General features: G+C 43.8%; 2 protein-coding genes across 10 annotated transcripts in view; one reads left to right on the top strand and one right to left on the bottom strand.

Moving 5' to 3' along the window:
• The window catches only part of LOC136838781 (kinesin-like protein KIF20B), a 113904-nt gene extending 111829 nt beyond the window's left edge, over nt 1-2075 (bottom strand). For 2 of the 4 annotated variants that reach the window (XM_067104306.1, XM_067104309.1), the window contains exon 1: nt 1868-1995. The gene's annotated coding sequence lies outside the window, so the exon portion shown is untranslated. Of the gene's footprint in view, nt 1-1502; nt 1552-1867 lie in introns of those variants that run through there. The other 2 variants (XM_067104307.1, XM_067104308.1) reach the window with 2 other exon arrangements.
• A 3046-nt stretch (nt 2076-5121) lies between these two features.
• AP-1sigma (AP-1 complex subunit sigma-2) overlaps nt 5122-16329 on the top strand; it is a 133314-nt gene continuing 122106 nt past the window's right edge. For 2 of the 6 annotated variants that reach the window (XM_067104324.1, XM_067104323.1), the window contains exon 1: nt 5131-5422. The gene's annotated coding sequence lies outside the window, so the exon portion shown is untranslated. Of the gene's footprint in view, nt 5423-5465; nt 5491-16329 lie in introns of those variants that run through there. The other 4 variants (XM_067104321.1, XM_067104326.1, XM_067104327.1 and 1 more) reach the window with 4 other exon arrangements.

Raw genomic sequence — 16329 nt, 5'->3', positions numbered from 1 at the left:
ATGAACAGCTATCGTATGCCCCTCCCTGTGTCTCTTTAGAGGCATGTGGAGAGCAGTTGTCTTGGGCTGCCCCACACAAGTGATCCCCTGATCACACACATGCAGAGAGAGCAACATGCACAGACATCCTGGTATGAGTCCCAGAACTCACAGGAAAGTGAGGTGGAAGCAGACTTCGTGTCTTAGTGGGGAAGACGCAAACACGCTAACCCTGCCAAAGGTGTGATGATCACATGTGAGCAATCTCACACCTCCCCTCTCCTCTCAGAGGGCACACCTCCCCTCTCCTCTCAGAAGGAAAGTGCGCATGAGGAGGTAGCCTGGACTTCTTAAGCAAGGCCTTAGAATTTTCCTCCTCCTTCCACCTACATGATGAAAGAGTGGGGATGAGTAGGGAGACAAAAACCAACTCAATAAAGAAAAGAAAGGCACCCCAACAAGATTGATTTTCCCCTTTTCTCTCAAAAGTCTTGCTGATCTTTAATGCTAAAGGGTTAAAGCTGGAACCAAATATGAGGAGGCACCAACCAAAGGCTCTGCCATTGGAAAAACTACCGCAACAGGAGGATTGCCCTCCTCTGCAGCAGAAGAAAATGCCAGGGTGGCTGCAGACACAACAGAACAAGGATCAGGCAATGTTTCATTCTTTTCCACCAAGTTGTCTAGGGATACCACAAAAGACGAACTACTGTACCAGGGATGTTGAGCATAGGCCAAGTCTTCAGCAGGTACCATGTCTTCTCCAGGCACCTAGAAGGGGTAGGGGGTAGTATAAAGAGACAGTAGGATAGGAGTGGAAGAAAGCAAGAGATAGGGGCAGAAGGATTAAATGGCATCATTAGGGGCATAGCCTATCACCCCGTTCCTGCAATGAAGCCAACAAACACCTCTTAGCAAATCTACCTTCCACCACTTGCCAAACTTCTCCAGCCGCATGAAAAGCAACCAGCACACATCTTGCTTGAGGAACAAAGGGCGCAAACCTTCCTCCTGCAAAACAATACTTGGGCTACAAGGGTCAACCACTGAGGCAGAATAAAACGTCACATCACCTCCCACATCTCTTCCAATGGAGTTGACAAGTTTTTTCTCCATGTCAGCAAAAAAATAAGAACAATTAAACACAGTCCAATAGGAATGCAAGGCAAAGCAACAAATGGTAGCAGGCTATGCATATAATTATCCAACGATCACATGAGGTAGATAACGAGCAAAGCATGTCTTTCTTAGGCCCATCCATCAGTCGAAAATCTGGTTACCAAGTTCAATGACCGCTCCAGCCTACACTGAAGAATACTCCTCCTGTAAGCTATAAATGGCAATGGCTTCGCTTCCATCACAGTGGGATCAAATTAGTCTACAAACCCAACAGCCTATTTTGCTCCACTCAACCCAATTTCTTCTAGTTACATTTCTATAGCATACAATGTTAGCTCTTAATGCTACTCTTTTATTTTATTTTAAGGGCGTGGGCGACCTACCTAACCTTACTTTAAACTTACGTGGGATGCAGTGATTTGAACCTCTACTGAGCTTTAAAAAATGTGGTTCCAAACAGGCTAGCATAAAAATAAAATCGACCTAGCATAGGCTAGTAACGATGAGTTCCAAACTGTCAAACAAAATCGGAAGATTTGTGACTGTGACAAAATTTTAATGCAAGATGTAAAAGTAGCCTAAATATGACTGAACAAAAGCTGGAGGGTTAAACTTTGGAAAATGCGATCTTTGTCACACTGGCCATTTAAGATTAACGTATTCACAAAAATATTCGTTTTCTTATCAACACAATCAGCACTGGAAATGTTTGAACCTAATCATACTCTCCTTATTGCATTATGAAACGTATCACATCACTAATTTTCACCTTCAATCACTCAAAATATAAAATCTCCGGTTGGGGAGTAAACATTAACCATTTAAACTTCTCGAACGGACGAATCAGCTGCAAGATTTCAAGCTCCTGACGGACATCGTCTGAAAGTATGAAAATTGTTGTTCTTATAAATGTTTTCGTTTTGTTGTTAACAACCAAATGCAAAAGTGACAACATATCGATGAATTATAATAAAAAAGTCCTGTTCTTTGATCTGATCTTATTAATAGTTTCCCTTTACCAGGCACAGTTCGCTATTTTCGAATAGTTAGAGTCCATAAATTAATTCAACTTGGGGCGAATAATCTAATTATATATATATATATATATATATATATATATATATATATATATATATATATATATATATATATATATATATATATATATATATATATGAAAAACAAGTTTTGCTCTAATTTCGAAAACCTCTTATCTATTTACTGCTTACCTCTGGAAAAATTTTTAGTATCGCCTCAATCGCGTGAAAATAAGCGTGATTCTGCCTAAAATTTACATGCAGAACTTTAGGCAACTTTATAAACCAAAAATATTGCTACTAATGTTTCATTTTTAGCTTACTTAACAAACTGAAAGACAGCAACTTGTCATCAGGTTAAATTTCGAAGGTGGAATGGATGAGGCTCAGCAAAGAGTTTCAAAATTTCATCTCATCTCACATGCTATACTCATAGTACTCCGAACCAAATTATTGGTTTCATTCAGTAAGAATTTTCCATACATGATTTTTAAAATTTTCTAATACTGTTTTTGAGCAGTGTAAATTACCTCTCCTTATGCTGTGGTGCAATTGCACCTTAACGGAACTCTTATTATTGCGGTTTCTATTAAATAAATACCTTGATCACTCCCTTATTAGATTACTTTTAGGTAAAGCAGGATATTTCAGTTTCTTATAGATCTTCTGTGTACCCACTGCTCTCTTAACATGTCAGGCGAACCTTGCTTTATGAAATATGGCTCTCATAACATTTCTCAGTCAGTCGTCCGATGCATGAACAGACTTAGCCTAGGCATGCTGTGACTAAACGGGTCATTAGCATTTACCCTCAAAAATGACTGTTCCATTTAAATCAGACACTTTCATTCTTCCATCGTCTATTTTGACATTCTTTGCTCTTTTTCCTGGTTTGCACTTCCCACCATGAAGTTAGTCTTAATCGCATTTATTCTTAACTCTCTCCTTGTATAATTTTTTTAACGTTTTCGGTAGTTTCCGTCGTTTTTCTTCATTATCCACAGTCCGTAATATACCATCTGCAGATAACCATCTCTAACTCATTTAATGACCCATTTTCTTATGCCAAAACTTTTTTCATCATCTATCGATGCAATGATCTCGCGTCAATCCATCTGTTCAGATATTAAAAAGCCACAGAGATGCATCCTTGTCTCAGAATCATTTTATACTAAAAAGAGCCACTCTCTTTTTTTTTTACATGATTTCCCCCATAAAAATTTTCATTCCTCTCATATCTACTTAGCTTTTCCTAGGTCTACAGCTTTTCACTCTACTTTCAGTTTATATACAAATGATTCATAGCAAACACTTGACCCACAAACTCTACTCATTGTCTAAACTCATAATGCTTTTCTCTCATCAGTTTGTCTATCGTATGTCTTACTTTCTCAGCCAAAATCCTGCCAAACACCTTCCCTGGCATACTAAAATGTTATGGTCCTAAAATTCTTACAGTCGCCTCTGCCATAATCACGTTTATACAGTTGAATAATTATTCTTCTCACTCATCTCTGTATGCTAAACTGTTTCGACGTTCTGTCTATAGTAATATTTATACGACTCTCTCTCTCTCTCTCTCTCTCTCTCTCTCTCTCTCTCTCTCTCTCTCTCTCTCTCTCTCTCTCTCTCTCTCTCTCTCTCTGAATCATTACATCTATTTTGAAATACCTACGAACTGCTATGATTTTTAAAAAATTCTACTTTAAATTTTCGAGCATGGAGGAACCTCATTTTTACAGCTACAATTTCTCCCGCAAACGGACGTGCTTTTATGTAAGAACAAGCTAGTTATTCGCAGTTTGAATTAAACACATGCTGATAAAATAGCTGGGTGGTTTATGGTTGAAGTTTTCATTTTCTTGAGAAAATCATAAAAAGCAGAGACTCTATGCGTATGAGAGTTTAAAAGGTCTTGGCAGAACTTCATGTATATGGCTGATCAACCTCTAAGAAACGATACTTAGGGGTATGCAACGTACTTACCTTTAGAAGCAATTCACCCAAACATGTAACACAGTATTTTAACATCAGAACTAATTAAAGGGTGTAACATAGTTGGCAAATTTAATGGAAGTAAAATTCAGACCAGTTCCAAACGTTCATATTTACTACAAATTTTGAAAGTTAATCCACATAATTTCTCTAATGCTGTAGTACGGGGGCCGAATATTCTTTCTTTAGCACAGGACCACCGTTTCGAATGTTAAAAAAAACTTACATTAAAGAAAATGAGGCCAGGAAAAGAATTCCAAACTTTGGCGGCAGGGAGAAAGATTACTGATAACCGCAGAACGGTTCGAGAGATGAACGCACTGAAAAGGTCTGATGGAACGATTACCGGAATAGTATTTGTTACATAAAAAAATAGTTTAGTTTCGGAGAGAAAGGTCTACAAAAAAAAAAATATGCCGTAAACACTGACGAAGCAAAATATCTGAAATTCAATTAAGCCTAGACTCTTCACTTGTTTACTTTGGTTTTACGTACAGCCCTCCACAGGGATGATTCCATCTCTGGCGGGCCCTTGTACGTCTCCAAAATAAGGTGCCTCTTATGAACAAAAGAAAATGGTCGTCATATTCCATACGAAGATGGAGACAGATAACCTAATTATTTTATAAATGGGATAAATGTAGGCACCATTAAAATAACGAGAGCACCCATCTATCTAGATTAAGAGGGCCTTGTGTGGACACAGGCAGTCTTGTTCCTCAGCAGATTGTAAAAGAGTATCAAAGGTCACGGTATCAGGTCGAGTACCGCAAAAAAAAAACCCAAGATCTCTTATGTTTTGTTCATTATCGTACATCAAGGAAGTACCCATTGCTATAATAGTGGAAAAAGTACGCAGTAGCAAATTAGACTTATGCTTCACATAAAAACTAAATAAATATTTTTTTAGGTATTGAAGCAATATAAGATTAATAAGTCATTTGTAATTCGTTTTTTTAAGTTTGTTTTTTAGCGGATATGACGTGACAACAATACAGCTACGTTTATTTTCTCAGGATGCGCGTTGAAAACAGTTTTATTTTTCTAATATGGTGATACAGTATATACCTTTCCATTCATTCCCATTTTAGTCAATATAAAGTACAATGTTATTTTATTTTATTTAAAAAAACTGAATTTAATCGCACGGTAGTTAATAATATTTCCTCTCAAACTGACTTTGTAAAACATTTTTCACTCGTGATTGGTCTGCTGTTGAACGACCCATACAGTCGAAGGCAGTTGTAACAAGTGTCATGTCATATTAGTGAGAAAGTGCATTATTCTTAAAGGTATGTTGTTTGTATTTAGGTGAAAATTTTATTCCCAGCCAAGCAATGCCAAATTCACAGGGTATTGTGTAAGATACATATTTATTTTATGAATTCGTGGTTCCTGTAAGACGTTGTTTTGATTGCTGTAGGCCGGGACTAAACTGTCGTAGACTGATGATAGTCCTAGGTCGTGGTTAACCTTCTTAACCATTAGTTAGTGGTAGTGGCCATTAATCAAGTCCTTATTACTGTCTTCAAGACTAGCTGGGTATCCTAATAGCATAGCCTAAGAGGACAAATTAATCTTCCACTTAGTAAAGACGTATAAATAGTCACTAGTAGGCTTATAGATATAGACTACAGGATTTATTTTTCCGACACATCTCAAAATATTTTTTAGGTAAACTTTCATAGACTACCGGCCTAGCAAACCAATTATGCCTAATTATTTAGAAAGCATTTGGGACGTTTAAGGTGCATTACCCTGTCTGTGCAGAGAAGGGAGATGGGTAGCCTAGCCGGTAGTATTTTGTAAGTTGCCAATACATGATATGAAATTGTAACCTACATTTTTTGAAAAAATCTCTTCATCAAATATTTTACTTATGGACATTAATTGCTTTCAACATAAAATATAGGTTTTTCTGTTGTATTATGATGTGATTTGAATGATTTTGAGTTTTATTTCCATCGCAAATGAATACTTATCACAGTTTTGCCGTATTAGCTATGGAGAGCCAAGGTAAGTATTCTGACAAGTCGTAATTTTATTAATTATGGGGTATACAGTATATCATTTGCACGGGGAAGGATAAGTTTCGTTTGCAATGGTTAAATCTGGTTCATTCAAATCCTCACAATACAACAGAAAAACCTTTGTCTTGTTTGTGTTGAAAGCAATTAATTCCATAAGTAAAACCTACACCAAGCCTTCATCAAATTACAACTGTACAAGGTAAGACAACACAGTAAACACCCCCTCCATAACTAATATGGCAAAATTGTAACGAGCTAATAAGCACCCCTAGGTTCTACCATTTTATTTTATTTGGCAACTTACAAAATTTTACCGCCTAGACTATGTGCTGATAATTCTGCCACCTAGCAGACTTTCATAAAATTAAAGGGGTAACCCATTAGGTCTATGCATAGGGAGACACAGATATTTAGTGTTACTTGGGGCCGGTCCAGAGGGAGCGAAGCCCCCCTGGCCAGGTCAGGGCACGGATCCCTAAGCTAGGTTAGAGAGGTTAGGTCAGGACACGGTATTTTAGGAAAGGTTATGATTAAACTTGCCTACCCCTGTCTCCCTACTTTGCATCCTCTCTGCTGATTTTATGAAATTGACATTTCATTGTAATTATGATGTACTAATTACTGTCAAAAAATTATGGGAGACCCCAGTTTTAAAGACATTAGGAAACCATAAATGAGTGCATTTATACGATTTGTACCCTTGACTGGGCACGGTTAAGGAGGATGGCTGAGATGAAACACTTAAGTTCCTGGCACCTCTTTATCCTCAAGTTGCCAGCTTCTATCTTTACAGCGACAAGAAGAAGATGGTGGCAAACTGCCGAATGTTTCCAGGAGTTACGGATGCAGCATATTACATTAAGAAACACATACATTACATCCCTCTCCTTTTTAGTATATAGCCTAATACTATTCTGGAACTAGAAATTCAACGTGTGACTATTGTATTTTACATAAGACACTCCAGTTTGGTTAACATCCTCACCAATTCTTAACATATTTAATGCTGTGGCTGTATCTGTACCAAGTAAGCTATTATCAGTGACATAATTTTTCTCAACAACAATGAAATCTGTTTCAACACATACTCTCCCAGATGGGGACTCAATCTCTGCCCTAAATTCTCCTCTTACCTTTAATGTGGTCTTCACACCATAAGGATATAAATGCTTTTTACAATCTGTCAAAATTACACTCACTTAACTTTTCAAAATCACGTGCAGTAATGATATTACAGGAAGCACCAGAATCAGTCAGAAATTCAATAGGTACATTATTGACATTAAATCTGAATACAGTAGATATTTACATTTTTGACATAAAATAGATAATGATCCACATAATGCTCATCATCCTTTGTCTCGGCCTGTAAATCTTTTACTACACTAACTTGCTGATTATGCCTAGGTTGACCTCTTTGGCCCACACCTCTTCCCCTGGACACTTTCATAACAGGTTGCGACTGACACTTTCTGATCTGAGTCACTGGTAGGATAAGGAACTATGTTGGACCTACAAATACGAGCTGAATGACCTATCTTACCACATTTCCAGCATGTTTTATTTCTTGAAACACTGCAGTTGCTCTACCATTGACCTTGTAGACCACAACGCCAACAACTTGGACTCATGCTAGGCCTACCCAAATTATTTCTCAGCCATTTAGAGTGCACAGAATTTCCTGTTTTTTGTCCCCTTTTTGCATGAAAAGTTCCACTACCTTGCGGCTGGTAACTTAGCTTATTTACTCTGAGATTATTATCTTTCCTAGATAGATCTCACAGAATCTTCTTCAGTTTGCCTTGCCTGGCTGTCAGCCATTTCATGAGCCCTTGCCATTTCTACTATGTTATCTAATGTCAAGTTTCTCTCAAAAATCTAACTTAGCTTCTTAGAAAAACACTTTTTAATTATCTGATCTCTAAGATTAGAATTCACTGCAGCTGTGGGATACTCACATGATTTAATCAAATTTCTTAGCCTTGTCAGGTAAGCATCCACGCTTTCGGACAGACCTGGTAAGCATGCCTGAAAACATGCTTCTCATATGCTCCATTATTTTTAGGCATAAAATGGTTATCCACTGCTGTAACCGCATCATCAAAACTATCTCCAGCCACAGTCAGGGTTCTAAAAATATGTTGTACCTCCATATCTGCTTGGTGGAGCAATATAGCATTCTTTTGGCCATCTTCAGTGACTCCACTACCTTCTGTGTAGTAGGTGATTGACTCCTTCCAGTCTGACCATTTCTGTGCCACATTTGATATCTCATGGGAAAATGCTGCTAGGAGCATTAACTGTAGTGGCATAGCCATGGTTTTCCTTAGCCTACCTCGTCTACTGTTAGGTTACTCACAGTATGCTGTCGTCTCTTGCCAGTGCCTACAATTCTCTTGTTTTCTGGCATAGCAGGTTCTTGTCACCTCAAAAAGTATATCCTGGTCAGCAGTCTTCATTGCCATTATAGGATTTGTACCCTGACTTGGCAAGGTTGTGGAGGATGGCTGAGATGAAACACTTAAGTTCCTGGCCACCTCTTATTCCTCAAGTCCCCCACTTCTATCTCTGTAGCTACAACAACAACAAGAAGATGGTGGTAATCCACCAAATGTTTCCAAGAGTTACGGATACAGCGTATTACATTAAGAAACGCCTACAAAATATATAGATCACAAGTGAAGAAGTTTGAAAAGTATCAGCCCCAAGACATATAGCCTAAAGCACAAAGATGTGGCAAGCCGGTTAAGATGCATCCCCTACCTAATCTAGACTGAACTAACTAGCCTGTGAAAAAAAGTATACCTTAATTTAACCAGACCACTGAGCTGATTAACAGCTTTCCTAGGGCTAGCCTGTGGTATTGGGTCTTACTGGCCATGACCCTCCCATCCTAACCTGACCTAGGCTAGAGTGCCATATGCTAAATCGTAAAAGTTAACAACAGGAATGGATCCCAGTTGGATTTTGTACACTAGGTCTTAACTGACAAGGGGTCACCCTCTCTCTCCCCCAAATTCCTTGCCACAAGTGGCAAAACTGATTCATGAAGGTGAGGTATTTATAGAGGGAGGGATTACATGTAAATATATACAGAATTTATATGTGGCTTTTATTTCACACATAAAATTTGTAAAATTATTCTTGCTTTTAGTGCTTCCTACGCATGTCAACTGTTGTTAAACTGAAAATATTGGGTGGTGAAAACAGGGAGGAGTTAGAAAATATCTGAAGACTCCACCTGGAGAAATTGATAATTGTTCCTACACAATATACAAACCATCGATCCTTTACATTAGTAATTACTTACGGCAGAGCTGGAAACGGCCGTTGAACTTGCAAACAAGTTGGTTAGGCTGTTAACTAACGTCTGGTAGGCGGGAGTCATGCCTGCTTGGACATAAACATTCCAATTTGCTTTCGCCGTCGTGTGGTGAAGATGTGTGTTCTTCCCTCTCTGCCCTGATTGTCGTTGAGATCTTTCTTTCTTTGTTGTTGCTTGTGTTATATGTGTGTTTGTGTTGCTTGTGTTATATGTGTGTTTGTGATATTGATCATGCAAATCCACAAATGTGACAAGCCTGTTCGTAAGGCCGCCTTTCTTTAGCGTGCGTGTCCTGGGGTTGATGGCAAGAAGTGCAGCAATTTCTGCTCGTATGTTGATGTTGATCCTCGTGCCCTCTGTGCCTCCTGCAGGGGACATGATTGTTCTTGTGATTCTACTTGTGCTGAGTGTTGCTTCTGGTCGGCTGAGCAGTGGGTGAAGTTTGAAGGGAGGAAACAGTATCGGAGGAAGGCTGCCAAGGTGTTGTCTGAGGGTTATATGCCCCCGATTATGCCCTTGGTGGCCAACCATTCTTCCTCGTTTCTCTCTCTCGGCAATCTTCCCCTTCTGGCTGTTTCTCCTTCGGGAGAGAACTCTCCTTTGTCGTCTTCGCTCGCTTCAACGAGTGTGGAACGACGGGGGAGGGTGGGCGATCAGGACGACCTCCTCTTGGGGGCCTCTCCTAGCTGGTGGGGGAGGGTTTCCCTTGAAGCGAGAGGAGTCTTCCACCACTAATCCAACCTCCTTTTCTCCTTCAGCTATGGTAGTCGAGCATCTCTTTGGTAAGCAGGCGACAGATTTGAAAGCACCTCGGCTCTCCTTGGGGCTTTCAGGCCCTGCATCCCTGCAAGGCCTCCTGTCTCACCTGGTGAGGGCTTCGGTGGTGACCTGTGCTGCTTCTACCACGACAACTACCTACGGCGACAAGGACAGCGTTCGCCAAGATGCTGGTGACTGTCTCTACACACTTTCCAAACAAAGTGACTTCTGTCCTGGCATCCCAGCATGCGGTGCCCTTGCTTCCTCTGTGGCCCCGCCGTCCCATGCTGTACCATCACTGATGGTCACTCTGTACCCCATATGATGGTTCCTGCCCCTGCTGCTCTTGCGTTCTCTGCTGCCTGGGCCGCTGTTACTGCTCTGTCTGCCCTGGCTGTCCCAACCATTCCCATTGCCACTCCTGCTGTTACCAGTGCTCCTGTTGCCCTGGCTGCCTCAGCTGCTCCTGTGATGTCTGCTGCTCCCTCGTGGATGGGGGACTTTACCACCATCCTGAAGAAGATGAAGGAGAAAAAGTCGAGGAAGAGGTCCTGTAGGGTGTCGTTGTCTTCATCTTCGTCGTCTGCTGCCTCCTCCCCTTCCTCTTCCAAGGCTCGTCGGCTGAAGAAGAGGAAGGCTGCCTCTTCCCCCCTAAGGAGTCCCGCCATGGGGCTTCTAAGGGGCTGCCTCCCTCCACAGGGGAAGCATTGGGATCTCTCGTCTGCTCTTCTTGGCCTTTGGGCTCGGGAACCGAATCGCTTACCTCACCGGGGTCTTGTGTTTCGGGAGCCACAGGCAGGCAGACCTCAATTTGCACTCCTGTCACCAGTCCTAAGAAGTCCACTTCTAAGACTGGTGTTGTGTAGGATGTTCGACAGAGTCATGTCGCTCCGAGTGTTCAAGTCTTTAAGGAGTCTCGAGCGTCCTGAACAGGTGCCGGAGACCTCTCACTGTCCTGGTTCAGGCACAGGGCGTGAGAAAGAGCTGAGACATGCAGGTGTCTCGGTTCTTCCTGCTGGCACTACCACCAGTGCTTGGCCATGTTCCCAACCTGGTGTCTCGGTCCTGAGGGTCTGAACACTTGGAGAGACAGGGAGGTGGTCCCCTGTCCAGTCTTCTTCTCGCAAGGTTTCAGCCTCGAAGAAGACTGGGGCACGTCCAGAGGACAGCGCAAGTTCTTGCCAGCCAGCCGTGTGTTCAACCCCACCCAGCCACGGTGGCTTGGCTCAGCTTGTGGGAACCTCTACACTCCTCGGGACAGTGCTTCGCCAAGGTGTAGGCACTCTCCTAGACCCATGTTGCTGTCATCACCATGGTTTGATGACTGTATGCGCCCTGCCCCTCCTGTTGTTCTACTGGCAGGACAGGTGGGAGTGCCCGATCCTCCTCACCTGTCCCCTCAACCTCCTAGGGTTTTATTGGGAGGCGCTAGATGGACAGGAGGAACTCTGGAGAGTCCTCTCCTCAGAGTTCAGCTATGAAGGCCTACATTCCTGGCTCGATACTCGGATCGACTCGGTTGTACACCCGAGTAGTGCAGGGTGGATCTAAGGGTTCTGCTAAGGTTCTCCCTCCTACCAGGAGAGTATATCGGGAGGACCGTATCCTGGATGCAGACACCCCCGAAATACAGAGGACCTTGGCAGAGATTATCGCTCTGATTTGTCAGCACAGTGATCTCAGGAAATGGGCCAAGGCCTCTGCTGTGGATTGTCTTTCTCACCTCAAAACCTTTTAGGGCCCCAAGGAGCCAAAGGTTTTGGTGGGGCTGCCGTGGTCCTCGCTTGCCGAGGGTGTGCTCGACCAGGTGAATATTCTTATTTTTGGGCAGGAGAATTCGCTTTGGTTGAACTGCTCATACAAGTTCCTTCCCCCACTGCCTCAACAGAAGCAATTTTACTTGCCCTCAGAGGGGTCCTTGCCAACCAAGCAGGTTGACCGGGACCTGGTTTGTCTAGTCCTGGGTCTCTCGCTACACCACCTTGTTTTGTGAGAGGGTCTCCCAGGACTCCGTCTTTGGGGGACTGCGCCAGTCTGGAGATAGAGCCATCTCCTACCTTGCCCACCAGATGGCAAACCAGTGGGCAAACCTGGTGCTGAAGAGAAGTGTTGCTGTCCTGACTCAGGTCACCAAGCCTGCAGGTCCCGAGTCAGCATTGACCTTAAGGAACGGACCATTGCTGGGTTCTGTCTCTTTCTTCCCTAGAGAGTTGGTGGATGCCACTAAGAAGACCCAGGCTTCAAAGGACGCCCACAGAAACACCCAGCCTTCTTCTTCTGCTGGAAAGGGCGCGCAGTTCCGCCCTTTTCAACTGGCTTTCCAGTCCAGAAAAGGGGGCAAGGGGAAGAAGAAGAAGGGGAAATGTGACAGGCGGTGTTCCCCTCCAGCTGCTGCCATTGGTGAGGGGGTTGCCTGTCAAGCCATTGGGCAACATGGCAGCGATACAGAGCCGAGACCGGGGTAGTGAATGTCCTTCGGGAGGGATATCTACTCCCATTCCAGTCTCGGCCACCCCTCACCAACTCTCCGGTCCCCCCTAACCTATGTTGCTGGTTCGCCAAAGGATCTCGCACTCAGGCAAGAAATGCAAACCATGCTGAGCAAGGGCACTGTGGAATTCATGAATGTTAGATCAGTCCCCAGGCTTTTACAGCCGTGTCTTTCTCATAGAGAAAGCCTCGGGTGGTTGGAGACCGATCACAGACCTCCCTCCCCTGAACTGATTCATTTGCCAGACTTGGTTCACGATGGAGAGGGCGCAGTCTGTGCTCGCCTCCATTAGGGAGAACGACTTCGTGCTTACAGTGGACATGAAGGATGCGTGTTTCCAAATACCCATCCATCCATCCTCTGCAAGTACCTTTGCTTTATGGTCGAGGAGATGGTGTTCCAGTATAGGGCACTTTGTTTTGTGCTCTTGACCGCTCCTCAGCTGTTCACACGAGTGTTCACCCTAGTGTCAGCTTGGGCCCATTTGCATGGGATACGTCTGTTGAGGCATCTCGACGATTGGCTTGTCCTGGCAAGCTCCCTCTCGCAGTTGCTTCAGGACAGGGATCAGCTCCTCGAGTTTTGCAGCAATCTAGAGATTGTAGTAAATGTCAAGAAGTCCGATCTCACCCCCAAGCAGAGGATAAAGTACCTGGGCATGCTGATAGATATGGTAGCAGCAAGTGTCTTCCCTTCAGACTCTCGTACCTGCAGATTCAGGAAGGCAGCACAGCTGTTCCTGTTTCGATGAGAGCAGCCAGCTCAGCAATGGCAAGTCGTCATCAGTCACCTGTTGTCCTTGGGGAATGTGGTCCCTCATGGGCGACCTCACCTTCGTTCTCTACAGTGGAGACTGAAGGAGCACTGGTCCCAGTCTCGAGACCCTCAGTCCTTTCTCATCTAGACTGGTGGCTGGATGACAGGAACCTCCTAATAGGAGTATGCTTGCATTCTTCCCCTCCGGACATGCTTCTGTTCTCAGATGCACCAACCAAGGGATGGGGCCCACACCTGGAGGAGTTGCTGACTTTGGGAGTGTGGCACCGAGATGACAAGCACCTTCACATCAATATCCTGGAGCTCAAGGCAGCCTTCAGCCCCTCCAAGAGTTTCAGGATCGAGTGATGGGACACTCTGTGGTGAAGATGAGTGACAGCGCTGCAGTGGTGGTATATGTCAACAAGCAGGGGGGGTCTCACAGGGTGACCAGCCAAGTGTTGGTTACCCCAAATCTCAGGATGATTCTGGTGGCAGCCATTTGGTATCCTGACCTGCTAGCTATGCTCTCCGAGGCACAGAGAGATTCCTCCCTGGCCCAACCTTCTGATTCCTCCCTGGCCCAACCTTCTGTGTCAATCTCAGGTAAAGCGGTACCACCAGGCAGTGCAGTCCCTTTGTTTTCACGGCTGGCGGTTATCCAGTATCTCTTGCAAGCAAGAGGCTTTCCATGCCGTGCAGCAACAGAGACGGCTGGATACTTCAGACAGTCCTCTGCAGCGTTATACCAGGAAAAGTGGGCTGTCTTCTGTGATTGGTGTCATAGACGGGGTCTCTCTCTGGTCAGAGCTACTGTTCAGCAGGTCGTGGACTTCCTCATCTTCCTTCGCCGAGAGAAGCTTCATATGTGAAAGTCTGTAGGGCTGCACTTGGCCTAGTCTTGCAGCTGAAAGATGTAGACATCTCCTCTTTCGAGATTTCGCTACTGATGTGAAGCTTCGAAAGGTCTTGCCCACCCAGGGACCTCAGCCCCCCTGCGTGGGATGTGACTCATTTTGAGGAGCCTGACTCTTGCACCGAACAAGCCTTTATGAGAGTCGACAGACAGAGATCTGACCCTCAAGACTGTCTTCCTGCTTGCCCTGGCATCGGCGAAGAGAGTAGTAGAACTGCATGGACTTTCCTTTGATGTTAAACGCTCAAGGGGATGGGGATGGGTTACACTTGATTTTGTCCATTATTTCGTAGCAAAGACTCAGGGCCCATCGGTCCCTGACGCTAGGTTCGAGTCCTTCATGATCCCCTCCCTAGAGGACTTTGTAGATAATGACCCAGACAAGATGCTACTTTGTCCTGTTAGAGTGCTGTGGTGCTATCTGAATAGGACTCGTCATCTCTGGGGCTGAGTGTCGACGACTCTTCGTTAGCACTGGCTCGTCCAAGAAAGATGTGTCCAAGAACATGATTTCTTTGTGGCTTTGTAAGATAATCAGGAGAGCATACTCTGCTGCTGATGAAGATGACAGTGGTACCTTCCGCCCGAGAGGTCACGAAGTCAAGGGCATTGGTCCAGCCCTCGCATTCCGGAAGAGCCTGTCAGTTCCTCAGGTGCTGAAAGTGGGGATGTGGGCTCAACAGACCACTTTCACCTCTTTCTACCTTTGGGACGGTGCCCACAAGTCCTTGGATATTTTTTCCTTGAGACCTTTGGTGGCTGCTCAACAAGTTGTGTAGCTTACCCAGCTCCTCTAACAGGGCAGGGTTGCATCTTGCTGAAGATGTTCGGATGTGGATGTGAAAATGACTGCGGGAGTGACTGATCTCTCCTTCTTCTCCATCCTTCTCATCCTTCCTCTTCCTTCGGGCAGAGAGTAGACTCGAGCCGTTACATAGTGGAACTGGCAGTCGATGCATCTCAGTCTGTACATCGAGCTCCCGTTCTATTTTTCCTTCCAGGATTATAGAAGCAAGCCTGCTCCTTCCTCTAGGAAGGGGAGGGAGGCGATCCTGACAATAAGACAAACCTTATACTTGTATTTGCCTGACTGTCTCCGACTCTTAAGGTTCATCCTAGCCTATTTTCATGGGAGGTTACGTTTTCCTCCCGCATGCGAAAAAGGCCCAGAAGTCTGACAATTGATCCTGCGTTACTACACCCCAACCAGTTTGTCAGAGGCAGGTTTCTCCTCCTTGCTCTATCAACCAGGAAGAGAATCCCAGGGTTGGCGAACTCCAGTCAGTTCAAGAGACTCACTCAGATTCCTCCTTCCAACCAATGAGCCTTCCTAATGTAAAGGACTGATGGTTTGTATATCGTATGGGAACAAATCACAACTTATTAAAGTAAATTGCATTTTTCCTAACTATACAAACCTGAGGTCCTTTACACTACATTTTTATGCCTTCCTCATGCCACCCCTCAATCTGACACCTGGGCTGAAAGGCAAATTGGAATGTTTACGTCCGTGCAGGCGGGACTCCTGCCTACCGGATGGTAGTTAACTGCCTAACCACCGTGTTTGAAAGTTCAACAGTCCTTTCTAGCTGTGCTGTAAGTAATTCCTAATGTAAAGGACCACAGGTTTGTATAGCTAGGAAAAATACATTTTACTGAAAAAAATTGTGATTTTTCTTCCCATGACTAACTGTCCTCTTTTGTCATTTTATTTTTTTATTTATCATTATTTAAATTCCCCCCTTGTGTACCTGTGTAAGTGCTTTCTTTAATCCATCCTTTTGTTTTTCGTTCCTTTAATACAATTCCATTCAATTGTCCTTAACATGGCATAAGAGGAGTGGTAGGCCTTATCATATGATAATAATTTTGCACCATGGTATTTGAACAGATATTGCGGGAAAATGTTCAGAACACTTAAA

The sequence above is a fragment of the Macrobrachium rosenbergii genome, chromosome 5 (assembly GCF_040412425.1).
Source record: "Macrobrachium rosenbergii isolate ZJJX-2024 chromosome 5, ASM4041242v1, whole genome shotgun sequence".
Classification (NCBI taxonomy): domain Eukaryota; kingdom Metazoa; phylum Arthropoda; class Malacostraca; order Decapoda; family Palaemonidae; genus Macrobrachium; species Macrobrachium rosenbergii.
The sequence above is the reverse complement of the archived record's forward strand: the minus strand, read 5'-3'. Positions and strand labels throughout refer to the sequence as shown.